Consider the following 26333-nt stretch of genomic DNA (forward strand, 5'->3'; position numbering starts at 1 on the left):
TACAGCCATCCGCATGGCTTCACACTACCCCATAGACAGAGGGGAGGTGACTTCTCCCACCCACCATCCCTGTCACCTGCATCTTCTCCCTCCTAACTCCAGGCAGCCCCAATCTCCCAGAGCTCCCATTGAGAAGAGCTCACTTGTGGCTGCCAGACATTAGGGCAGATGATTTCAAGCAATGGCAAATGTTGAAAATGGAAAAGGCTGGAAGAGACTGGGCAGACTCCCTTGCAGATGGGTGGTGTTGCATTTCATGCTGACCCATGCCTGGCTTTTCTGGGAAAGGGATATGTTATGGAAATACAATTCCAGTTTTTCCCCACAGGACTGTGGATTGGTGGTTTTTTCAATTTACTGAATTTTGCACAGAAGTTCTTTCCTTGTTAAGACTCATGAGCTGTACTGCAAAAGACTGGAAATACAACACAGCCATGCAAAGTGATATAGCTTGAAGTGCTTGGTTTGTTCCTGGTTTCATCTTCCAGATGCTTTCCCTGACATTACAGTTCCCTCTCCAGTGACGTTGTTTTGTGTCAGAGGGCCTTTCCTTTCCATGAGCTGTTCTGCGAGATCCAATTCAACATCCTGTTGAATCTGGAGGAAAAGAAGAGTCTTGAGAAATAGGGAGACGTGTAGCCAGAAAAGGAGCCTTGGCCAAAAGAAGAGGATTGCCAGACTGCCTGAACTCTCACTGAACCGAGGAGCAGGGCGGCCCCATGTATCTTAGCAATCTCCAAATAGCAAGAAATACGCCAAAACTGAGTTTTGAAATGTCTTAGATATACTCATTTTGATTTCATTCCAATTTTACTTCTTTTTTTTAATGGATTTTTCCATATCCCAGGGACTTACAGTGGACATTGCAACGGGTTAAATCGAGATAGGCTTTTCCCCTGTAAAGATTGGGTGCAGGAACACTTAGCTTTATTTTCTTATCATTTCTAGGGCATAATATAATTTTTTTTTCCTTCTTTCCTTTTTTAAGAACGTGTCGTAACTAGTGGTGCACAAATGACTCCTTGGTTAGATAAGACGTTATGTTTTTATCCTTGGACTATGCCCCCAAGCTTTCAGCAATGCCAGCATCAGCTAAGTTAGCATCTGATTAGTTGTTCTTGCCTCTTACTCAATGTCAGTCTTGATTATACCTATTAATCTAACACATTTTTTTGAACTGAGCTACGGGCACAATCCTGACTGATTCTCAGCACTCTGCTACTATCGCAGCTAAGATTTCTCACATTTCTACAATTCCAGGGGGTTTTGTGTGGGTTTCTCACCATTGAAATAGCCATATTCACCATGGTTTTGGGCAACTGTGGCCCAGAGAGAAGAAATCTGAGCTCTTGCCCTCATACTGTTGGCCTTAGAGATCCCTTAACGTTCTCAATCTCTTGGTCCGAATTGAGGGTTAAGGCTTATTTCCAAAGAAAGCTCAGCTATGAGGACACGCTTGGACAATTTTCATTCTGGGAATGAGAAAAGGGTATTGTGAACGAGAAAAGGTTATAGAGCAAATTTCGTAGTTCAGGACCAGATTTCAACATCACATCCATATTGATAATCCAGACTGACTTGTTATGGAAGGTGGTGTTGGAGTGATACTATATGGCATTTCTATTTCAAACAGATGTCAGCACCCTGTTCCAAACCACTCCAGCACAAAAGCAGCCCTGAAGAGTACCAAAACTGTGCTGAGGGTTGAACAGTTTCTTCTTTTTCCTCTCCCCACTTTCTTACATCACTTTCTGAGTCACAGCTGCAATTCAGCTGTGATCTGTTTGAGGCTGGGTCTGAGTTTTATTAACACCAGGAGAAATCTAGCTCACTTCAAGGTGCCCTCACTGTTCATTATCACATTGAAGTGGACACCTGTCCCAACCAGGAGCCAGAAATCTCTATCTGGTTTCTTCATGAACTTGCAACGATTCTACCTGACAGAGCAGACCAGTTGGGGAGTTAGGGCAAGATCTCTCTCCAGCTGACCTCAAGCAAGTGTTAGACATAAAAATCTGCCCTTGAAAAGCTCCCTTTGACATGGGAAGCAGTCTGGCGGCAGGTGGGAGAGGGCTGGTGTTGTGGGGTTGACCAACAGCTCTCTGTAAGACACTCTTCCCAGGATTTGAGCTCCCCATGGGGCACAGACATGACAGCTCTTGAGGAGCTACTTCAGCTACATCTGTGTGTGTCTGTGGGCTGCGTGCAGATGTTCTGCCCCTCCCTGCAATGCGCCAGTGCTCAGAAGAGCTGACCAGGTCAAACAAGGGCTACTACATTGAATGCACAAGGCTCTGGGAGAAACTCCTGGCTTCTGGGGTGAGAGGAGACCTGATGGGACCAAAGCCGGGCTCTGATCTTTCTCCACCACCAATTTCTAACCTTCTTTCAGTGCAGAGAAATGATGGGGCTGCTTAGGTCCCTGCATAAGCCAAGTACTGACTACAAGCAAAGATAACTCCAACATGATTCAGAGATATTAACCCTGGTGAGTTGATCTATGGGTTTGAAGAACTTTCACCAGAACAGATCAGGAAAGCAAAAAAACATCTACCTGTCTCATATTGCTCCCTTTTCTCACCCAGAGCAGGAGGAAGAGGAGGAAGATCGTGTGCTCAGCACAGATGCCCGTGCTGCTGCTGGGGCTGTGAGTGGGGAGCAGCCACCCAACTGTGGGCTTCTTGAGAAACTCTGCTGGCAACAGCAGCAAATGCTCCTCCTTGGGGTTCCTACATCCCACATATCAGTCTTAGCAAACAGCCTTACAAGAGGGGAAGAGCTTCTATGTAAGAGCAGTCCCTCTGGGCTGCAGAACTGATGCTTGCATGGGTGAGTTGACCACAATGCATTGCATACAGAGATAACTGCATTTTTTTGCAAAATGCCTTGCTGGTTTTCCAGCGAGGGGACAGGACTGGGGGTGTCTGTCCTTTCCTTGGGTGCTCAGGCATTGACTCACCTGCACAGGCATCTGAGTTGTATGGATAACCAAAGGCAAAACTGGACAGTATAACACGGTCTTCCCAGTTTGAAAATTGATGTCAGTTCTCCTCCATATGGACATAATCCTCTTTTTAATATGTTTTCCATTTATTCCTTTTTTGACTCAGTGAGTCTGGATATAGCTGGAGGGTGCAGGGGAAAGGGGAGAAGGGAGAAAAGAACAGAGTTATGTTTAATAAAAATAGCATGAATGTTCAAAGATAGTGCTCCAGGAATGAATCAATGTGGTTTCTCATATGTACTGCAGAGAGGACAGAGAGCAGACTCTGACGAACACATGGTCCCAATAAGACAACGTGCTTATTCCTAGAAATAAAATTCAGATTCTTTTGGGAATGCCTGTTAGACAAGATGAAGTGCAGAAAAGATAAGAACTCTTTGATTAATTAAGAGGGAACACAAAGTACCACGAGGAAGCCATCAGAAACAACATTTCTTTGGTGAGGTAAGAGGTGGGAGAAGATGTTTGCAAGCTATGGCAGCTGCACATCGGTCTCTGGAGGCTGATTTTGAAAGGAAAAGAACTCTGTGCTGCGTACGGGGAGAGGTCTCTGATACACTAAAACCTAACAAAAGACTTGTTGCTATGCAAAATAGTGAGGCAGACTTAAGCCACTAACTGTATTTTTGGCACAGAAGTTTTCTTCTTTTATTTTTAGAAGTACATTTAAACACCCTACCACTGTTTTGAAGATTTTCTCCATCTGAAATGCAGCAATAATTATACTCTTTCCTGAACTTGCAGGGATTAGTGAGCATAAATCTGCCAATGTTCAAGTGATTCTCAGGTACCACAAGCAAAGGTAACATTAAAATCACCTACCTGGGGAGAAGGTGGCTGGATAAAAACAATAATTGAAAGACAGAAGCCAGTAAGTTTTTTTTTTCTGGGTAATGTATAATTAGAAACAGTATGCTTCTGAGATTATAAGCAGTGTGAAATCATATCATTAGCATATAATTATAACGGTAGACATGATAAATTTATCTGGACCAGATGTCTGTTAAATCAGTTCCCTCCTTTCATGAATGCAGTTTCCTTTGATATATATCGCTGAATGATATTTGTGATATAGTTAGCAGCAAAATCTCTCTTTATATTTTCAGGTATTTCTTATTACAATGAATGTTACATTTCCACAGTGCTGTGACTTTCACAGTATAGTGAGGGGCTGCTTGTTCTTCCAGCTGTTATCTCCTAAAACTTTTTTGTCTGGGTAAAGATTATTCATAAAATAAAAATAGTTTAAGAAATTTCTTGGGTAGCATCTTCCTATTTTTCCAAAAAGCATCAGGCCAATTAACATACTTTGTTTTATACTCACTGTATGTTTAAAAAGCAGGTGTCAAGGTCACGGCAACCTAAGCTGAAGGTCACAGGACTGATCATGGAGGATGCTGATGAGGTTGAAAGCTGACATTCAGCATCCTGTGGTGCTGGGCAACAGCCATATGGACCACCATCAGTTCCAGCCTCATCTGCTCTCTGAATAGGTGGAGACCCAACAGAGGCAAATTACTCCATCAGTGACATCGAAGCCAAACAATTTATTTCTTCCTTCCAGTGCTGTGAAAGAGGTATGTGAACAAGGAAGGGGACATGAGATCTGGCTGCAGTCTTACCCCCTACTCACTTCTCTACAGTCCCCAAAAGGCCCCTCCACCCCCAGGTAATACCATTCTCATTAAAGCTAATGTTCCTGCACCCCCCCACCCCCCCCCCCCCCAAAAAAAAAAAAAAAAAAAAAAAAAGTTGAGCCAAAACCCTTGACACATCTCAAGTTTGGCTTGGTGGCAGTTTTGCATTAGCGTGTGTTTCATCCCCTGCTGGAAACCATCCTTCAGTAGCTGTGCCTCAAAGACCTCCAGATATGACAGAGATCCTTTAGAGTCCAAACCCACTAAATCTGGGGTTGTTTAGAGACATACCTAATTTCTGGAGTAGTTATGAGTCACACTCTGAGGTGGGGAACAAAATCTGAGTAAGGACTCTCTGCAATGACTTGACAGCATCTCCATAAGGGATGGCATTAACCATACAGCCTTCTTCAAGTCCCCATGACGGACATGACAGGATGGACACGGGTTAACATCACCCATCATACAGGAGGACGGAGAGGAGAAAAGCAAAAGGTCAGGACTTTCACCTCTTTTCTCTCCAGACAAACTTATTTTGCTTTACTGCTGCCAAACACATTCATTTAACATTTAGTCCTTTTGCTTTTAGATCAATTAGATTCTTGCATAACAAGCCTTTGGGGAAAACAGAAAGTTAAGAAAGCTCCAATCACTATGCTGAAAAAAATTTCTTTAGGATTATTTAAAAACAAACACACACACACACACCAAAAACCACCCCCATCAAAACACTTTTTCCCACCATGTTTGAATGACAGATCTTTACAAATCACCAAGCACAAATCATGCAAAGACCCTACTGCCAGCAATGACTTCAGGTTGGTTAATTCATGAAATTCCCAGTTATTTCACTGATGTACTGACTGTTCAGTCCAAATGAAACCTGAATTGGATTTGGGGAATAAATCTAAGATATTTTTCATTCTTCTGATGACCAAAGGTTAACCTGATGGCTTGTTCTTTCTGAGTTCATATAACTTTTGATCTTGGCTACAGCGCATTTGGCCAAGGCCAGATTTTCAGAAGCGCTAAGTGCTCATTTAGGTTTCTAAAAATGAAACATCCTGATTTTCAGATTCTCCAGGAGAAACGGGAGCTCCCACTGGGAATAACAACTGGATTTGCAAAGATATTTTCACGTAGCCACAGGTCACTGCTGTTTTAGAAATAAATCCCCTTTTTTGGACACCTGAGTAAAATCTGAATAAACCCCAGTCTACATGGGGTGTCCTGGAGTCTGATGCCCTTTGCAAACCCGTCCCTTACTGGCGAACACTTTGTAGCAAACACCTGATGCCTGCACACACCAGTTTGAATTTCTCTTCTTCATTTTCCATAAGCAGGACTAAGTTCTCAGAAAGAGGAAGTGCCTTCGATATTTTTGAAATGGCATATTTTTTTCCCCCCACATCAACAAATACCTCTATGAGTGGGTATTCGTTGGGGATATTTCAGAGGACTTCTTGTTTCTTTTCTTTTCTTGACAGAGATCAGCCGATCAACACTTGAAATAATTATGAAAAAAAAGGGAATAAACTTCATTAAATACTTTTGGGGGAAAAGAATATTTGTTGGTTTCAAAATTATTTCTCATTTTTAATTGGACTTTGAAAGTCACAGAAGAAGGGAAGAAAATTAAAACATTTAGTAATGAACAAAAGGAAAAGTACTGAAAGGATAGAAACAAAACATTTTAGTTCTTATTTTTGTTTGCAAACATCAGTCATGGTACCAACTTCGGCCTTAAAATTGAGATCTTTGGTAACCTGCTTTCAGCTCAGTGCGTGTGGCTGATATTTCAAAAGTCATAATCAGCTTTATTTTACCTTCTGTAACTAAGAGGAAAGTTATGTCCCAGCTAGTAAAACCAACAAATTTGAGGGAACACATTTTGTCTGAAAGATAAGAATTTCAGAATAGATCATATCTGACAGCGTCAACTCATGAAAGCATTAACACGTTTGTGAAACTCCAGCTCAGTCACCAAAATTAACATGTAAATTATTTCAATGAACTTATTTTAGTGTCTCACGGGTGAGACTTTTCACAATGTTTCACACTCTGGCAGGGAAATGTTCTGTTTCCACTTATTTCCTGCAAAGATGACATCCACTTCTTTTCCTCATGAGTCTTTCCTAGGCTGGGCTTACATGGGAAAATCCAGACTCAAATAATCACCAGAATTTGGGCCAAGCTCTGCTCTGTCTTAAACCAATCCAGCCCAAACTCCTTCAAACTGTCAACATATTTCAATGCTGAACGGAAAGCGGAAAACACACATTGGAGCAGGCTATCCAGAGAACCAAAACATAAGATGACGACCAAAGGAGAAGTACCCAACCTTCCAGTCCTTGCCTCACTATCCTTGGGATGAGGTGTTCCCCACACACTAGTTCAGATTTATGCCAGTCAGAGAAATATAGGATTGCAACAGACCATCTGCTCCAGATCACTGCCTACCACACCGAGCAACTCAGTTCTCCTAATTTTCACCATCCCAGATTAAGGCTTCATATCTGGATTGGAAACATCAGTGTCTTTGCAGCCACTAAAGAAAAATTGACATGTCATAGAATCATTTAGGTTGGAAAAGACCTTTAAGATCATCAAGTCCGATCATAAATTGAACACTGCAAATTCCACCACTAAACCACGTCTCTAAGCACCACATCTACACATCTTTTCAATACCTCCAGGGATGGTGACTCAACAGCTTCCCAGGCAGCCTGTTCCAGTGCTTGATAACCCTTTTGGTGAAGAAATTTTTCCTAATATCCAATCTAAACCTCCCCTGGCACAACTGTGAGGCTGTTTCCTTTTGTCTTATGTCCAGAGGGTGATTCCTCCCAGACTAAGACAGACCTCCAAGGGACCGGGAATGAATTGCATAGCCATGCCAACCTCTCTAAACAGAGCGCATGGGGACCATAGGTGACTTACACTCAACCTGCAATTTTTTTTGGAAGGTGAAGTCATATAAGATGAATTCCTCCTGCCAACAGAGAAAAATGACACAGAAAGCCATGAAGAATTAGGCTGAATTCCTCGACTGCGGCTGATGTCGACCTCTGACTAAAGCAAATACCCCAGCCTGAACCAGGGCTGGCAGCAGGAGAGGAGAGCGGAGCCAGGGAGAGGGGAGCAGCATTACCTCACCCGCTGCTGCTTGGAGTAGGCATGGGACTCATCTGGAGCACTCCGCTGCCTGTGGGCAAGTTTTTTTGGCTTTTCTTGCTGAAAATGACATGCCATTAGTGAGGAGTAACCAACCTTGAAAAGAGTATTTGCTATGACTCCCATCTCCCCTGCGAACGACATTCCTGCCGCTTCGAGCTTTTTCGGTTGCAGTGTTGACACTTCTTCAGATCTGTCATTAGCTCGGCTGAAGAGAAAACAGAAACGCTATTCAAGACCCAGATCCAATGTGGGAGGTTAGGAGTGCAAATTCTCACTTCGCACCAAAAGCACGATGAGTGTTTTATGTTGCTGCTGTTCTTTCTATTTTAGGGGCTGTCCTTATTATTTTATAAGCCCTTTTCTGTCGTATAAAGAGCCCTTTTTAAGGTATTATTCTATCAAAGTCAGGCTCACATATCTTAAAATGTAATCTCCCACATTTCCAAAAATTAACCCAGGACTTAGATTTTTTGGCTTGTATTTTACAAATTCCTGGTTATGGGTCTAAAAGCATCTACATTTTTCCTTGATTTTCTTTTGCATTTTAAGACTTCTGTGGTGGAATCTAGATCCAGCTTTATCACCATGAGGATTCTAAATTCACCAAAATCCACCTTTTGCAGTTTTAAGATTTTGATTCCATTCCCCTCTGTATCTTTACACTATATTTTCAGTACATTAGATAAATAACAGCAGATTTTGGTTCAGTTCCAGAGAAGCACCCAGAAAGGGTTGACCCTTGGCTGTGATCATCTGAATAGTCATCTGTGTTACAGTAAACAGAGGAGCTCAAGCAAGGTTTCTACCATGGAAATCACGCAGCCTTTGCTTGGGTAGTTTTGGTTTCTGTTCTTGTCCCCTAGATTTTCTAGCTTTACCATTCTTCATATAAATTAATAGTTCAGGACAAATGTGGAGTTCCTCCAAATAATTCCTTTCAATGTTGTCTTCTAATTAAACCAAGTGCAAATATAAAAAGCTCAGAAAAGATAGAAGACATACCATGTAAAAAAACCCAACAACAACAACAACAAAAACCCAAACAACCAAAGAAACAAAAAAAACAAAACCAAACTAACGGGTCAAGTCCACTGAGCTGCAATAATCTATCCTATATTTGCACATCTGATCTTGTAGCTCTTGCACACATATGAAGATCTTGTTGGAGCTCAGCGTCAGGGTAAGAAGGGAAGATCTTCAACCAACACGCGTAGAGTGCTCTGGAGAAAAACCTTCCACCTATGCAAGGGACTGGCAAGCTGAAACAGGCACAAACCTAAAGAAATATTGATTTTTTAAAAAATGATGGATTATCTAAAATGTTTATCATATTGAAATTCATGAGGCTTTGGGGACAATATTTATGAGTCTTAATGGATAATGTCAAAGGGATGAGCTAAAAAGAAAAATGAGAAAATCAATAGGAAAAGATAGTTTAGCCTACAGAACTGAAGCAAAGGAGGAGCCCCTATTTAATCTGTTTTTAAAACAGGAGATGAGAAAACCCAGCAGTTCCTAGGAATCGCTGCCTCCCTCTGCTCCACAGCTACGCATCCAGAAGTATTCATTATAAACCATCCACCTCAGCTAGACATTGAAAGATAGAAAATGAGTATCATCAGCAAATATTCAATCCAGCACTATCATTCAGTAGTTTATCCTGTGGTTCCTTCACAAACCAAAGCTCTGAGTAACGTTAATGACACTCCAGTCTGTGTGACTGCGGGAAAGAAATGCTGGTATGGGTTGGGGTGCATATTTGTACACTTACAGCCTTTAGCATGCACCAGTGTACGTATCATCTGTAAGAAGCTATCAGTCCTACACCCCACGGGGACTTTTCCTTTTCTCTTATTTCTAGTGGGCACATCTTTTAAAAATGCCTTAGTGACCATGAAGAAATCCGATATAACATAGTGATTCAACAATGTCCATAAACCAAGAAGTGGTTGTTCATCAAAATCAATGATACCAGATGCATCTTACTCAACTCCTGGAGTTTCAGGATTACTGCATTCATCTATAGGTCGATATATTCTGCCTTCCTTATCCAAAATGAGAAGCTATTTTAAAAGTATTTGGGGCAAATTCAGACAGATTTTTTTTTTCTAAAAGATTCTCCCACAAAAAAGTGGTAAGTAGGTATATTGACGTGTTGGAAAGATGCTTTTTATGACTTTAAATTGGATAAATTATTGTAAATATCAAGCTATATTTTCCCCATAATATCCATTTTTGAACACTTCAGTCTCTTCCGGACTGCCTTACTCATAATTGCTGCTCTCTCAGACCAGTGGGTATAGTAAAAGAAAGTGACTGTTTACTGAGTGACAAATACACACATATACAAAACTCCTAGTTTCACAGATGTTTTCAGGAAACTATAACCCCCGATAAATCTTTGCAGACCACTGAGATGAATAATATTTGTGGATGCATTTTTGAGGCTACCAAACTGGAGAGGTATTTGTGGCTGTGGGCTTTACCACTCACATGGAAAAGTATGTTTTCCTTATATCCATCATATAGGCTATATTTTTCACATCTGTCTTTGGAGCAACTTCATATCTTAAAGAGTACGTGACATCAAATGAATCATTTAGGAATCAGAGTTAACCTGCAAATGACACAGTCCTTCATTCACAAGTAGCCACAGCGTCAAAATTCCCTCAAAGCAGAGTTTTTAGCAAATCTTTTGAACCCAAACATGTAGGAAATGTCACAGTCTCAGGGACAGATCTGATGTGCTTTTTTTATGCCATATAGCAATTTACATGACCAGTTTGGAAAGGGATTTTTTTATTATTATGATGAATATGACCACAATGATTTAGGCTGAATGAAATATGGAGCATCCCGCAGCACCCTCCAGCCAGTTCTCTGACTCAGAAGTGACCGTCTGCAAGCTTTCAGATGTTGAAAACATTCTTTACCTGAACCATTGCATGATCACATGTCTTTGCCCAAGAGTAGCAGGGGGGTGAAAAATTATCTTTCCCACCAAACTTTAATTTCTGAACACAGAAAATATTTTGGAAAACGTCTCTGTCAATGCTGAGCCATGCTATTAAACAGTGAATAGCGGGAAACAAAAAAAACCCCAATTTTTCTGCTTTCCCTTTTCCCCCACTCCCCAGCTTTGGTCATTTGGCACTCACTTATGTTGACAATCAGAGCAGTTACACTTTAGTTGTTGGTAGTTCTGCTTGTGCGACAGTCATCTCAGGGGGAAAAGTCCCAACAGACTCGCAGAAGCAGCGTCGCTGGTTTACCTGCTGTAAATCAGGGGAAAAAATGGAGAGGGGGGAAAAAAAAAAAGGCAATGGCATTTACAACATATTTTGAAAGAGAAAGGAGAGAATATATACCATGTTACAGCATTAAGATTTTGCAATGTTTTGAGAATTAGCTACTGGCTTATATGCGTGTGTGTACTCCGTGTGTATATATTGCATATATTATATATAACGTGTATATATATTGTGTATAACATATATAATGTGTATATTATACATGTATCTAAATATACACATGGGATATAAAAGTCACCTTTCCCAGCCTTTCTTTGCCTATTTCTTTATCTGATCACGCAGAGCAGAAGGGACAGGGAAGCCCCCCCTTGCCCTGTCCTGGGTTTACCCTGTGGCCGCCAAACTCAGCGACAAGCTGGCACGTCTGTCGTATTATTTTCTATCTAACCTGCATCGATCCTGCCTCCTCACGTTACGTAAAATTTTGAAAAAGAGTGAAGGAAAAATTTAACAGAAGAAAAAGTAACGAAAGAGAAATGGAAGGTCTTTACCAGCTCTAATAATAGTTGCTCTCAGGAGCCCGTGCACAGAGAGAAGGAGGGGCAGCATCTGTGCTAACAGGATGCTCTGTAGGGGCACAGCTAAAGTGCAGTACCAGATAATGCACTCAGACTCCCAATACTACAACTCTTTTTTCCACTGCCTTCTGGAATAACCTCATCTCTGTCCTCCTGTTTGTTTGGGTTTTTTTTTCCCCCAGATATTTCAGGGGGGGAAAGGGGGAAACCAACCGTAAATCCTGGAGGAGCTCTTAAACCCAAGCTTCATTTCTGATTTCAGTTATGTTTAGAGCATAACGTGGGTTTGTTATTCTGTGGTCCCTTGCTGAAATAGGTCAGCGTGGCCTCCCCAGTTAAAAGCTGCCTGCCAATTATACTGTGCTCCAGGCCAAAATTCTGCATAAAAACACCAATGAAATATTAACACAGGGAAAAGGCTCTTTATTGCTCTTATTTATATTGCAGCAGCACTTAGGGGATGGATGCTTGTAGACCAGGTGCTGTTCAGAAATGCAGTAAGAAACGGTCCCTGCTTATAATAAACAAAGTAGACAAGAGGTAGGAAGGAACACTGAAGAGTGAAAAGAGAGGCCAGATCTGCTCAGTCCCAGATGCACATCTTTCCCAATGGATCATGCTGCTGCTTTGTGAGATGCACCTGAATCTGGATGTCACAGTGTGGGAGAGAGTTTAATCACGCATCTAATTGATCTCATTTAAAGAGGCACCAAGGAGCTGATCCACAGTACTGATTCCTTCATGCCAAAGAAGAGAGACTGTGGCAATTACTGAAAATTATTGAGCAGCGTCCTAGGAGCCAAGAGATTGTCCATGAACTTTAAGTGAAATGCCATCACCATGGACTGAAATCAGTCCATTTTGGCCAGGATTTCATCGATGCTTACAGAAAGTGCACATAAAAGAAGATAACTGTCACTCTAGGACTCTGTTTTCCCAATTTTATAAAACAGGTCATCTCATCTTTCTCCAGAACATCTCCAGCACCGCTCCTTGCTTCCAGTTAGGATTTTCTAACTGACATTAGGCCCATGAATAACCAGTCTGACAGCAGTAAGCCATTTACACTCCATAGTTGCAATATTCTGTGTATGCATGTAGTTAGCCCATTTTTCTCCTTAGAAGAATATGCATCACTTACTCTTTTTTTTTCCAGGAGAGTGGATAGAAACACATCCAAAAGACATATTTCCCTAGGCAATAGCCTGCTTTAATAAAGTCTTATTGCAATGGAAATATTTGTATTTTAATCTGTAAAACAGAGATTAGACAAAAAGAGTTCTAATATTGCTTAAGCACTTCATGCCAAGCAACAATTTCATTGTACTTTACATTAAGAAAGAGCGTGTTTCGTTACTTTTTGTCATACTAAAGGAGGCTGGATACATTTCTTCACCAAATGGAGTTATTCCAGTCGTATACTGGCATAACTGATAGATGAGTTGAAGTCAAGATATTAAGAAACCAACCAACATTTGCTGTATGCACAGTAGATGACACTCTGATATGCATTGCTAAACCTCTCACTTCTGCTCAAGTATATTTAATCTTTTTACAGAAATTTAGTTTACTCCTTGCTTGAAAAATAAATCCCAGACAAGAGCAATACGATAAGGGGCTTTCAGAGAAAGCAATGCTTACTCAGCCAAGACCACAAGTTGGATAAATTAAATAATGAAGAAGTCCACACCTTCAAAAATTATTTTATGCCTGTGTTGTGTTAGCAGTCAGATGTCTATACATTGTAGTAACCTCTAGACAACTAGATTCAGGCTTCTGGCTAGTTACCCCAGGAAGAAATTACCAAAATTAAGGGGAAAACCATTCTCTTAACTATACACATGTGGGTCTACACCAGCACTATAGAAACCGGCTCTCCTAAAGCAGGATTATTCTGGATTGACCATAATTTTGAATAGAATCCAACCCCATTAAATCCATCCAGAGCATAAAGAAATCATGCCTGTAATAACGCATGAGGCAGGCACAAAAAAGCATGCAAAGTGTAGCATTTACATTTCATTTGCTATTAGTTTTCACTAGTAAAAGGACACTTAGCGTCAGCCACGGATACCCCGAAGCACTGCTGAACATGGTAACCTTTCCTGGTGCAAACAGAGACTTTACAACACATTGCACACCAGATATCAGTTCAGCCTGGCTAATTTAACAAAATCGACTTTGAGCAACTTGATCAAACAGGAAAAGATTGATCCGATGCTCAGACTTTCCTCTTACTCAAGATGGCAGCAGAGATATTATGAGTCACTTAGCAGAGCTGGCTCCTGGATTTATTTTCTGCACCTCTAATAGGACTGGTCTTGAGTCACTGGAAACAGATTCACTTTGGATTGGAACAAGGCAGAATCCGATCAAAAATAAAACAAGAGAGTCGGGAGTTGTTTCCGGATGTTACTTACTGTGTCCTGTTGCTCCTGGCCATCTCCACTTCTTTCCACAGAGGAACACATGATGTTTGCACAGCTTCATTAGAGAAATGACTTGTCTCCAGGTTGCAATATCAGAGAGACAAACTGGAGGAGTATCCTGGAAAAGAAGAAATGGATTATATGAAACAGCTGTTTTCCTTTAATTGCTTATTGCAGAGGCAGCCCAGTAACTAATCCACCTGCTATCTTCCCATAGGGATAATTACTCACCCCACGATCCCAGCAAACTGAATTTGTTTTCCATGCCTCATTATACCCATGTCTACTTTGCCCAACAATACGCACTGAAGTGCTGCATAAGTTCAACGTTTTTATAAACAGCTACATCTTTCTGCATCCCTATGTACAGTTAGGAAGCTTTTCCTAGCTTTCCTCATGTCATAATTCAAACATAAAGCCTCTCCTACATCTCTTCTCCTAAAGTGTTGCACCTGGTGGATCATCCGGGTTCATGAAGCTTTCAAAAAAACCAGGAAAAAGTCTCGGATAATAAGTGATTTATCAGTAAGTACAGGCATTTTCAATGTGGTTACTTATATACATAGATTCATATGGCAAGTAGGGTTTTCCAGAGAACCTACAGATGTTAATTAAAAATAATAGTGGCATTAGGATAATATATGTGAGAGAAGAGCTTACGTGTCACAGCAGTAAATGGTTCATGTCTGAAATCCTTGTTCCTTCTAAGACCACTTTTGTTCTAAAAACTGACCAGTAAGACACAGTGAAGGTTTCTGAATATCCAGGTTAAGTTAAGGCTGACTTTTAATTTACTCATATTTTGCTATTCTAAAACACATTTAGCATAGAGCAATGGCCTGTGTTTGTCTATCACTCTCCCTACACATTTCAAGACTTGCACTCAATTAAGCTGGTCTGTGAGGACAGAAGCAATTGGTAGCGAGTTCTCATTGTGCTTAGCATATAATTAAAAGTTAAAACCAACTAATTGAATCAAGAACAACATAAGCTTCAAGGGATTTCTACTCACCACTACACCAAGACACCCTTGGAAGCAGGAGCAGCTCATGTCACCAGTGCTCCAGTGGTGGGACAGGCTGTCCTCACTGCCAAGGAAATTTGGCTTTGGGGAGAGGCTGGCGGGTAAGTGATGGGAGCTGAGAAATTGTCATTGACTGAACTTGCTAGGACTGGAAAAAGAACGTGACCTGAGGTACAAGCTTTGTTATGGTCCTCATTAATGCAGCCTTCATCTTTTCTTCTTTTCAAGGGAGCTACTTATTTCTGTGCCTCAGGCAAGAGCCAGAGCCAGCTGGAGATAATTTAGTCCTACTTCACTAATGTTGATGTCTCTGGATTTAATATTGGCTTTTCTGGAACTCTGCTATGACTCTTTGGCTTGGCAAGGTGGCTCAGGTAGTTATCCTGAGCATAATATTTTGTTAACCAACCGGCTGCAGATCTATTTCAAATATGAAACAGGAATCTGGTCGTCCAGGACTAACAAACCTCCTCAAGCTCTTCCACTACTTGATGCTCAGCAGCCCCCAGCTCTGGGGAACATCTTCAAAAGCCTTTCAGTGAGCAGCCTAACTAATGCCTGCTGGAGAAATACACAAAAGCAAAACAAAGTCTTCAGAGAGAAAATCCGGTGGTGGATGCTTCTGGGAATGGTGGAGAGGGAGCTGCAGAGAGCAGAGGTGTGCATTGAGCTCTGTCAACGGAGGTCACCATGGACTTTGCTCAGCTGAGGTGACATCCAGATTCAGCCTGCCTGAATGCCAATGCTGTCCCCATGCCTCATGTGTCCCAGTGCCCCTGAAGGTCTGTGAATATCTGATTCAAAGGACCTCAGTGATGGCCTATGGAGAAGCTAGGAGAGAGCCCAGATACAGCAAGTCTTCAGAAGAACAGACAGTGAAAAGCTGAGACATGTCACGACAGCTCTCGTTCATGCTGCCCTGCCTGGGGACAGGCATGAAACCATGCATTGAAATCCCTGCCAAAACAGAAAGCCAGAGTAGGATTGAAAAAAAGTCCTGTGCAAGACTGCTCAGGTAATATTTTACCTGCACCGTGGCTCATCGGCACTATCCAGGGATGGTGTCAGCCTTGTGTTGCCCACTGTTCCTCGTGTGCAGGACAACTTGGTACAGAAAGACATCAGTGACGGAAAGGAGATACTAAGTGTGTCCTCATCAGTGTTATACAGACCATTGGTGTTATCAGAGCACCAGGACAAAGCAGGAGCGTGCAGAGACACTGTGATTCGGATCCTGTTGAAACCAAGCCCCTGTAAGGTTGCAGTACCTTTAGCTTGACCTAACAGCATCTAGACTTCCCTCAAACATGTTCAGCAGAAGAGTAAAGCCAAATTTAAAATATCTTTTTTATTTAATTTCAAGCAGTTCAGTTCCAATTTGGTGCCCAACTTACACACAGGTCTGGTGAGAAATGTTGCTGTGATAACAAATTGAGATTTTTTTATTCAAGCACCTCAAAATCTCATGTTACATCGGTGGCTGCTATTACATCACTTACACAGGTAACTGCAGTCCCATTACTTGCCAGCGGAGTGGAAAAGCCCTGGACATAACCCAGCAGTTTTGATGTCTGCAGTAACTGTACTCTACCTTCTCTTTCATGAAGAAAAAATAGCTACAATGCTTGAGATAAAAGAGATAAAACCAATATGAAAACCTATCTGATTGAAGTAAATGAAAGTAGCCTTTCAGACTGCCTGTTCTGTGAATAACCTTATCTTCATGTTTACTGACTATTTGACAGAAATCTAAATTATCCCAAATTTTATCAGAATAAATCAACTAAACAAAAAAAAAATCCCTTCTGAAAAGGACAGACATTCTTAATAGCCATCTGGAATACATTATTCCTTTCCAAGTAGCATTGTTGATACTGAAAGTGTTGTAACAATATCCATTTCTAATGTGGTTCTGCTGTGGCTCCATCCAAAATAAAACTAGTTGATGCCAAAGAATCCACTTAGCATGACAAGATCCCCAAAACCTGAATTATTTGTGTAAGACTCTAATTTAACATTCTGAGTTTCATGGTTTGATGAAATTTCTTATAATATTTTTAAAGGAGACGAAAGAATGAGTATCATCTAATCTGGGGAAATGCTTTTGCTGAACCATATACCCCCAAATTCTTGTAAATCCCAAATCCCACTAAGGAGAAATGGAGACTGAAAATGAGGAAAACCTTCCCTAAAATAATAATACCTTTTTTTATTTTCTTGTGTATTTGGTCAGCTCTGCAGTATGGCTACATTCAAAGTTTACCTGAATGCTACAGGAAAAGGGCAATATACATTACTCTCGTGGATAAACGCCACTCGAAGCACAACACCTTTATGCCAAGGTACTTAGAAAGGTCTAAGAATATTGAGGGCTGAAACAGAGGCAGCTGAAACAAAACTACCCAGCAGAAAGAATTGAACGCTCACCATTTTTTAGCTCAAGTGCATCAAAGAGTGGCCTGCCAGGTTCCCAAATAAAGGTATTTTTACCACATTCATGGTGGTCAGTGCTGGGAAGGTGTCTTTTTTTCCTGCAAACCCTCTCCACTTCTGCCACCTTGCAGATATTTATTTGTAGCTATATTGCATTTCCCAGCACTGGTCTGTCTCAATCCTTAAAGTGAGCAGGGCTAGAGAGATGGGTGCTGCAAAACTGATTTCCCTAGGAAATTAGACTTAAAATGATAGAAATTCCATGGACTTTGTTGCAGCCAGGTTTTCACCCTGTATTTTCACTCTCCCTTTGCCCACTTGCTGATGCACTGTCTGATGCTGGCCTACATATATAACCTCAGTTTATCTACCTGTACACATTCATGATTATGCAAAAAATGGTTATCCTTTGTAATGACTTTTCAGAGCTTCATGGGGAAAAACAAGGAGTGATTGAAAAAAAAAAAAAAAAGAAAAATCATCATAACAGATCCTGTTAGATGCTGGAGATTACCAGTTCCAGCTTTTCTATCAGCCAAACGCTTCCAAGCAATTTAGCCCACAGCAGCAAATCTCAATGAAAAGCTGCTCAAAAAAGGGGATGAGAAGAGTCAGAACATTTCAGAACTTCTTTGAAGTCTTAGTCGTCACCATCAGTCTGCTCTTCCCTGAGGTCCCTTTGCTGTGCTTCAGCCCAAATGCCATGCCCTCGCAGAGAATTGAAGAGCCCTGGGTGCAACTTCACATTGTTGTTTGCCCACACTGAGAAACGAAGCCACACTTGCAAGAAGCCACAATACCAGCAAGAAAATTTTGTCCATGTGGTTGTTGGCCACCGCTGGGACAAAATATGGCTCGAAGTCATAACAGGACCTGGGGTCCCCTCCCTCTGCCCCTGCCACCCTTGCTGAGATCCAACTGTGAGCTTTTCTTCTTATTTTCTTTATTTTCTGTGTTGCCTGATAGTAGAGGTCCTGCCAATCTACAATTAGAAACAAGAAAGCTGCAGCTTTGTGCTCTGACTGCCCAGAGATAGGGCACTAATTTATCCAGCTGAAATGCCAAGGAATTGCCAACAAAGTCGAAAGCAAATTTGTTATAAATGATTCTTCTTGGGACATTTCCTTCACTCGCTGATGGAGGAAAGGCAAAGAAAAATGACAAAGAGCCCTGCTCCTTTTCTTCAGACAACTGTGATTTATTACAGGCGAACCGAGGAGGATTCCAAAAACATTACTCCTATAAGGGAAGGTAACTCAATCTCTAGCAAAAATAAACAGCCATGTTTAAATAAACCTTCTTAGAATTGTTACTGCTCTTTTCCCCAGAAGTTGGGGGAGCATTTCTTTGATATTGTGCTACTGCGCAAGATGCTGCTAAGTGCCTGCTCTGAAGACCCAGGGATCTCCTCTGGTTTGGGTGGCCTGGTAAGTCATCAAAGGATAAAAGGCAGAGAACAAAGGAAAAAATTAAAGTATTATGAGCTGCAGTTGAAGTGCCTGACAGATGTTGGTTTGCTGCTTATGGGAACTGCCTTTCTGTATTGGAGCAGAGGTTCACCCGGCTCTGTGCCCAGGCTCCTACCCAGATAACGGTGTGGTATGGAAGGGTAGATGTGCAAGGTCTTTCCCCGATACACACTCCCTGAGGCCAGTGGTCAGTGGTTTAGGGGCTTTCCACAGCTCTTCCATGAGTAGCGAAGTCAATAAATCACACTAACATTGAGGCCACATACCCTGCTAGCATCTGAGGACTTCACAATAGTGAATGATGTCCCTCATGGAAGCCTTGGGAGAAAAGTTCAAGCCAGTGAAATAGTAATGGTGTTACAAGTCTCTCATTTCACTGATGCAGAGGACTTAAGCCTGCTTTCAAAGGGCACATAACACAAGTAACAGCAAGCCCTACACAATAGCCTTCCTGACTCAGGAAGCTGGGCACCTTCTTTTAACTCTCTCCATAACCAAGAGACAAGCATCTCTTTCTGCTCATTAGAACATCACATCATTTTCTGGCCTCTGGGCTCTTCTGGGTAACACCACATAAAAAAAAGTCAAACTTCACTAGGCCAGAAAAAGAGCATTAGCAAGACCACAACTGCAGAGTATCAATTGAGGCACTCACTGGGGAGACAATTGTCCTAATTTCAGGCACCAGTCCTAAGATTCTGTGTTTCATATTGCTCCTTAGTCATAATTCACTAAAGGAAAGGAAATATCTACATTTTTTCTCTATGGAAGGTCAGTTCTTCAAGCTTTGCTGCAGAGATACACCTCACACTTTGATTTCCAGGACCCTTAATGTAAGTCTTTTCAAAGTATCAGGGGCCCCACAGACAGAGCTTTCAACAATACTAAGAAACCCGGTGACAAAAACCTTCCCGTGGCTCAGAGGACAGCCCCTCTGCATTGAGGCTTCCAGACTTTCTTCTCTCTCTCCTCTGAGAAAATGAGAGGGAGAAGGTTAAATGTCACCCCTTTCTTCCTCTCCTGCTTTGGCACCACAGGGGCAAATTGCTCAACATGACCAATAACAAATGGATTAATAAGAATTGAAAATAAATGCAGACATTCAAGAAATGACAGCTCATAGGCATCCAGCCCAGTGAAGCTGACAGAGAAATGGTGCCTACCTGTCAGTAAAGACTGCCCACTGGTATTTAGGTCATGCTTTTCCTTCTTATCTTATACACATAACCCCAACCTCTGATCCCATGAGGCGTGGAGAGCCCCAGTGAATTGCCATGTTCCTCAACGCCCCTTGAACACCCCACTGTGATTTATTGCCTTGAGTGAGTGTGATCTTGTTTGCAAGGCACGCCTTGTGACTCCTCTCTTACTGGCCTTGCTCTTTGCTTTCTTTTTTCTGAACTGTTTTTTTCATTAGCATGAGCTATTAGGAAAACACACTGAAGTAATGTGAATCCCATTCTCCCCACCAAGATAAGACATAATTAATGACACAAGGCAAATTAGTCATATAGTTACTTGGCATTGTTGTTCTCTTAGATGCTGTGAACCTGTCACCTAGACAAAGAGCAGATTTTTTCTTGTTAAGCCTACTGTGCTTTATGAAGTTTATTCCTTCACAGTTTGTCATCAAGAGAAAGGTAATTACAGCAGCCCTTTTTACTGCACTTAAAACGCTAACAGGATAAAGGAGTGGCGAAAAAAACTGCAAGTCCTCTCTTCATGGATTTCTGTAATGATGAAAAGGTTGGCAAATATAATTTACTCATGAATTAATAGTGAGCTGAGCTCCTCTGGTCAGCTGAGAACCAGGCTAAAGACCAGAGGTGCCTCACACATAACTTCAGGCAAATCAGGCAGTGTTAAATCCCCTGACGAGCGAAGGCAGCCGGGACATCCTACGATGCAAAGCAGACTGCTGCTGCCAAGGCTCCTTTTCCAGTCTGTGGAGACAGCAAGACACCTTGGCCCGTGATCTAAAAATAGCTGGCATGGGAAGCAGGGAGCTGCTGGCCAAGGGAAAATGCCAGCAGAAGTATGCCTTCAGCCACAGCTCTCATGGGGAATTAGGTCCTCCAGTTCCTGGCTCCCAGTCTCACTGTGAGTCTCACAACTCCATGGCTGGATAAATGCCTCAAGGCAGATGCCTCAGCCGAATCGCTGCCCTCACCTACACATTCACTGAGCTACGTTGTTAGAGGACTCACCTGTGAGGCACGAGACATCTGTCTCACCCCTGGGCAAAGAATCACTTCAGCATCTGATGCTAACTGTGTGCTGGATCCTGGATGACAGCCCTTGTCTCCATGTTGGCCGGGCAGTGCAGTCATGCTGACGGTCATTTTCTGGCTCAACACACAATAAATTTTCCACAACTGAGTTTGATGACTACAGAAGCCTTGGTAACACACTCTCCTTGTAGCCAGATACTTCTGGAGAAGAGAGGACCCAAATGCTTCATGGAGGAGTGCCCATGGTCCAAGGATGGGCATGAGGAAAGACGGACATCTGTATTTCTTCTTCCACCTTTCTTGAGGGCAGTGATAGTCGGTTTGTTCAGAGACACCAGCAGGCAGGGTTCCAGAAGGGGACATCCTGATGTGTCAGGATCCTCTCTGTGGACATGGAGGTGCCAATGGACTTTCAGGGGCTTTCCGACTGGGCAGCAGCCAAACAAGGGGAGATTAAGGTTCTATACTTTGGACTGAGACATGCTGAGCTAAGCCACAATCAAGCAACCATTTCCTTTTGTGGCTTCAGCCCTAAGTGCCTAAATTGTCTGCTTATGAGATTCAGCTCATCATCCCAAGCCCCTGTGAGACAGGGAGGTAACACCTGAAACCCTCTGCAGTGCTCCTAAACCACACAGGCTGGATAAATAACCCTGCAGGAAAGCTCCATTTCAAAATATTTTGCAGTGAAAGTAAAATACTTCAGCATGAAAGTACAACGTGTTCTTCGAAGTACATTCTTGTAAGTACATGTTGTTGTGATCTTTTTGTATCATTTTTCAGATTGATTAAGAATGTATTTATTTAAAAAAAAAAAAAAGATCTGCAGAGTGGTTAGAAAAGCCCTTTCAGAGTTATGCCCTTTTGCTTCTCAGTCTGGGCTCCCTTGATGGTTTCTAAGACCAGTATGAATTGTCTCATACAATCTAATGGAGCTTCAAAAAAACCACTTGAAAGAACTCAGAAACCATCATCATAAACTGACTAAGGGAGTATTTTAAGAACTCAATTCAAATATCTTTCAGAGACAGATATATCACTGAGCTACAGGGCTTTTTTGATCACAGGATAGGTAGTTTTATTCCCCCCAAAAAAGGAATGTTAATGCTTTTGATCCCAGTTCTCCCTGGCAGTCTTTCAAGCTTCCATCATTTGGCAACATAACAAGGACTAAGAGACTTCCTGATGTCCTCCTCATCTCTGAAATGGAACACATGGCTGACAAGTAATTTCGCTTGTATTTGCTGTAATATTTGGGCACACGATCAATGGGGATGTCTTACCCACTTCTGATTTGGTGCTACTTCTTTTACTTCGCTTGGTGCATTAATCTGATAAAATACAGTACCGATGGAATAGATTTGGATCAGGGAGGACTTTAGCCTGGCAATTAGCATCCTCTCCCCATATTGGTTCCCTGCTTCTAAACCCTTCTAAGCCTGTGAAAACACAGCATGGAGCTCCTAATAAGAACAAAACAGAGGAAAGAGAGCTTACAGCTACATGGTAACAGATTTATGATTTTGCTGGATTGGTTAAAACATGGAGCACATCCAGATTATTGTGAAGAGCTGGTACATCCTTAACGGTTCTGTTTCAGAAAGTACCACTTACCCTCAGCCTGTTTGGACAGATCACCACAGGAAAAAAGTGAATGGAAATCCACTGATTAAAGAGTGTATGCCTGCAACACTAGAAGATACCAGCCAGCCATAAAACTGCTGTAAATCATCATTTGAGCAAAGACTCAAATGGAGTCTTTTTCCAAATGAGTGCCCTTACCTCTGCATTCCCACCTCCTCTAGGTCACCCTTTGGGGCTGCTCTGTGGCGGTCTACCAAGTAATCCCTGCAGATGAGACAGCCTTCTCATTCTATTACTACGTTTAAAACTTCCAACTCCTCAACACTGCCATATTTTCAGCAATTTTAAGGTCCCAGGTATTTACCTGTTTAAGAACATTTACTGATGGAAAGTTTGGACTTCTTTGGCAGCTGAGCATGGGTTTTGAAGCTGTAAAGTTTAATTAAGCCACTTCAGGAGTGGTAAAATAGAATTCTTCTGCCCCAGTTTGAAGTAACTTGGCTGACATCACCTGGGCAGCAGACGGAAAAACAGGGAACTTGACATATCTCCCACATTTGGCTGAAGACTCTAGTGCAAGACAAACTCCCCATTGACCTCATTGAGACACTGCATTCTCCACATCATGAACAAGAACATTAAAATCTCTCAGAAAGCTACAGACCTGTCTGCCCTTGAGGGGACGATTTTTCCTGTTTAATTTGACTGCCCTAAAACTTGGGAGTATAACTGCAGTTTCAAACTGGTAATTACTTGGCAACTAAATAAACTATGGCATTGCTGGACCCTGAAAAGCTAGACTAGCATGTAAACTTTCATTGTATGCTTTATTCATACTTTTTAGAGAAAGTCCCCAAATTTGAAATAAAACAGAAGGCAGAGTCAGCACGAGGAGAAAGTGCAAGCTAAGTGCATGCTATTTTACTCTTAGTTGCTGCATTATGGGCAAGAAGCCAAGAGCAAATTATTCAATAAACGTTAAGCAAGGTTATGCTTTTGGTGTCTCAATGTAATTGTTTTCAGATGGATAGACATGAAATAATCCCACATCAAACTATAATCAAGATATGTGACATGTTTTAACTGTTTATGACATGCCTGCCATCAGGTATGGTCCAAGAGAGGCAGGTATGGAGGAAGTGGTGGAAAGGGTAAGTCATCTAGCCAATACCCACTCCCAGTTCATTCCAGCAAGCAGTGAAGGTTGTTATCATCTGCACCTTGCCACTCAGTGATGCTTTTCAGGATACTTCAAGCAACATCCCTGAAAGGTTGCTACTGACAAGAGGCATCCTGTTGTAAAGGCTGCCATCAAAATCTGTGAAACAAATGGTTTTCCAGCAAGATCAGGAGCTGGACTGGGCAAGAAGATGCAGCAGATGAGATCTGCTGTGCTGAAGATAAGACTGAATTGCAGGGAAGTAAATTGCAATTAGATGCAACCCACAGAGATTGACACAGCCATTGCTCCTCTAGTTGAAGAAACATCAGACAAGAGTATTCCTGCAGGTCCCATCAGGTCTTTGGCCAATCCAAAACTCAGGTTTTGACAGAGTGGCACCAGGAAGAGAACAATGCTGTAAATTGCAAGACCAAACCTCTCTTCATTTCACTATGAAAAAGCAACAGACACGCCAAGGTCTTAGAAGATCACGACTAACACTTTGTGATGTTAAAAATCAGCTTTCGTGCTCCCAGTTGCAAAGACATCTTTGGTCTTCTGTTTGTACTAACTTTTACTGTAATGATATAAACAAGAAAGACTGGCTGGAAATGCTGGGTTCCAGAACACTATGTTTAGAAACAACAAAAAAAAAATAAAAAAAAAAATGACCCACCCAGAAAACACTGTGGAGTCTCTTTTTTTCTTGTTGGATTTCCAAACATATTGTGAACAATGAACATGGTTGATGGAATTGCTGCATCTGCTTCTTGACCTGTTTTGCTGAAAGGCTACTTTAAAAAAATCAGAGTCTCTTTAATCGCACTCATTCTTTTCCAATATTAACAACGACCTATAAACTACAAATGACCAATTTTCAGCTGAAGCACAGAATATTAAAAGAACATATTCATCCAACGCTATGTTGCAGGTCAGATCTTTAGGGCAGGTTAAATGTCTCCGAAGTCCTCCACTTCCAAAGTCAGTTTTCTGCATTCACAAAGGAGTTTTATTGCTTTAGCCATGACCAGTAAAATGACCTGGACTTGGACCCAGACCTCCTGACCTGGAGGTACTGATTCAGAAGAGCGGCTGTGAATTCCAGCAAATTTCAATAGAAGAGCAAAATTCCTCTCCCTCCCAGCTACAGGAGGCAAAAGCCAAGCTCTGTCTATTCCAGATCATCGGTTTCAACACTTCTAGGAACCAAGTTACCCATAAAGCAAGGTAAGATACTCAGACACTCACTTCAATCCTGAAAAACAAACAATAAGGAGAAGGAATTTCTTGCCTTGCCTTTCCTGAAATCTGAATCACTGTTAACAGGCCCTGTTGAACAACAAAACCAGAGTCACATCACACACAATGTCTCTGGCTTCAGCAGAAAGAAGAAGGAAACCTGTGATTTCTGTCTCCAGAGAGGTGCCCACTTCTGACATTCTCTTGCCAGCCACACAATACACCATAATTCATGTTCTCTACCACAGTCCTTTTAGGAGCAAAGGAAGATGTTTCTCCGAGAATTCTGTCTTCCAGGAATGAAAACATGAGATCAGATTTATTTTGGAGTTTCTTCCAGGGATGGCAAAAAGAAGGAGAGTTGGAAAGGAGTGAGCATTCCCAGTAGGTGAGGTCCCCTCTGAAAGGTCCAGCATAACACATGTCAGTATTATCCTAGTAGCATAGCTTGCATTGAATATTTCCTTTTAGCAATGAAAGTGAAGGCTCAAATCTGAGCTCTTACGTCCCTGCTAGCTTGAATGCCAGAACAAAACCTCAGCTCTATATCTGCTCTTTACTTTTTCAGATAGGAATATGAAATATGAAAATTTGAAACTGCAACCAAAATGCTGACCTTGGTCTGTAGGTAGCCTTTCTTCTTTCAGGTGTAGAAAAAAAAAAACAAACCAACTCTCCTTGAAAACCTATCCATAGATAATTGAAGATTATCTAGCAGACCACCTCCCTTCCCTTATACTGGGATTTTGTCCTATGCGGTTGTTGAGCATGTCCTAGGGCATGTCGAAGGGTTGTTCTGCTCCAGCTGACATGGAGGACAGTTGGAGCTAGTCTCATTGCAGTTTCATGCCTCGCATGCCGCACAGGGCATCTGCCCTACTTGATTGGTCCATGTCTTCTGACTGGTGGGTCTCCATCTTGTGACATGGGATGGAGTTACCAACACGGCATCTTCTAGCCTGGGCATTCCTCTACCAGGAGTAACCACTTAGTAGAGGTGCTTCTTTGGGTAAAGGAGATTTTTTAGAGCACAGATTGTCTCTTCTTACTGTACTATGGACAAAATGAGTCCCAGGTCACAGCAATCTTCTAGCCACTACAGGCATGCAACAGAG

The 26333-nt window shown here is 41.9% G+C and overlaps 1 long non-coding RNA gene across 1 annotated transcript; it reads right to left on the reverse strand.

Moving 5' to 3' along the window:
- Window positions 1–349: 349 nt before the first annotated feature.
- LOC129212459 (uncharacterized) lies at window positions 350–11093 on the reverse strand. Its single transcript, XR_008579174.1, has 4 exons — window positions 10977–11093; window positions 7912–8023; window positions 2960–3125; window positions 350–597 (listed from the first exon to the last, which is right to left on the reverse strand). It is a non-coding gene; the product is annotated as an uncharacterized LOC129212459 (long non-coding RNA).
- Window positions 11094–26333: the final 15240 nt, after the last annotated feature.

The sequence above is a fragment of the Grus americana genome, chromosome 13, assembly GCF_028858705.1.
Source record: "Grus americana isolate bGruAme1 chromosome 13, bGruAme1.mat, whole genome shotgun sequence".
NCBI classification, from domain to species: Eukaryota; Metazoa; Chordata; class Aves; order Gruiformes; family Gruidae; genus Grus; species Grus americana.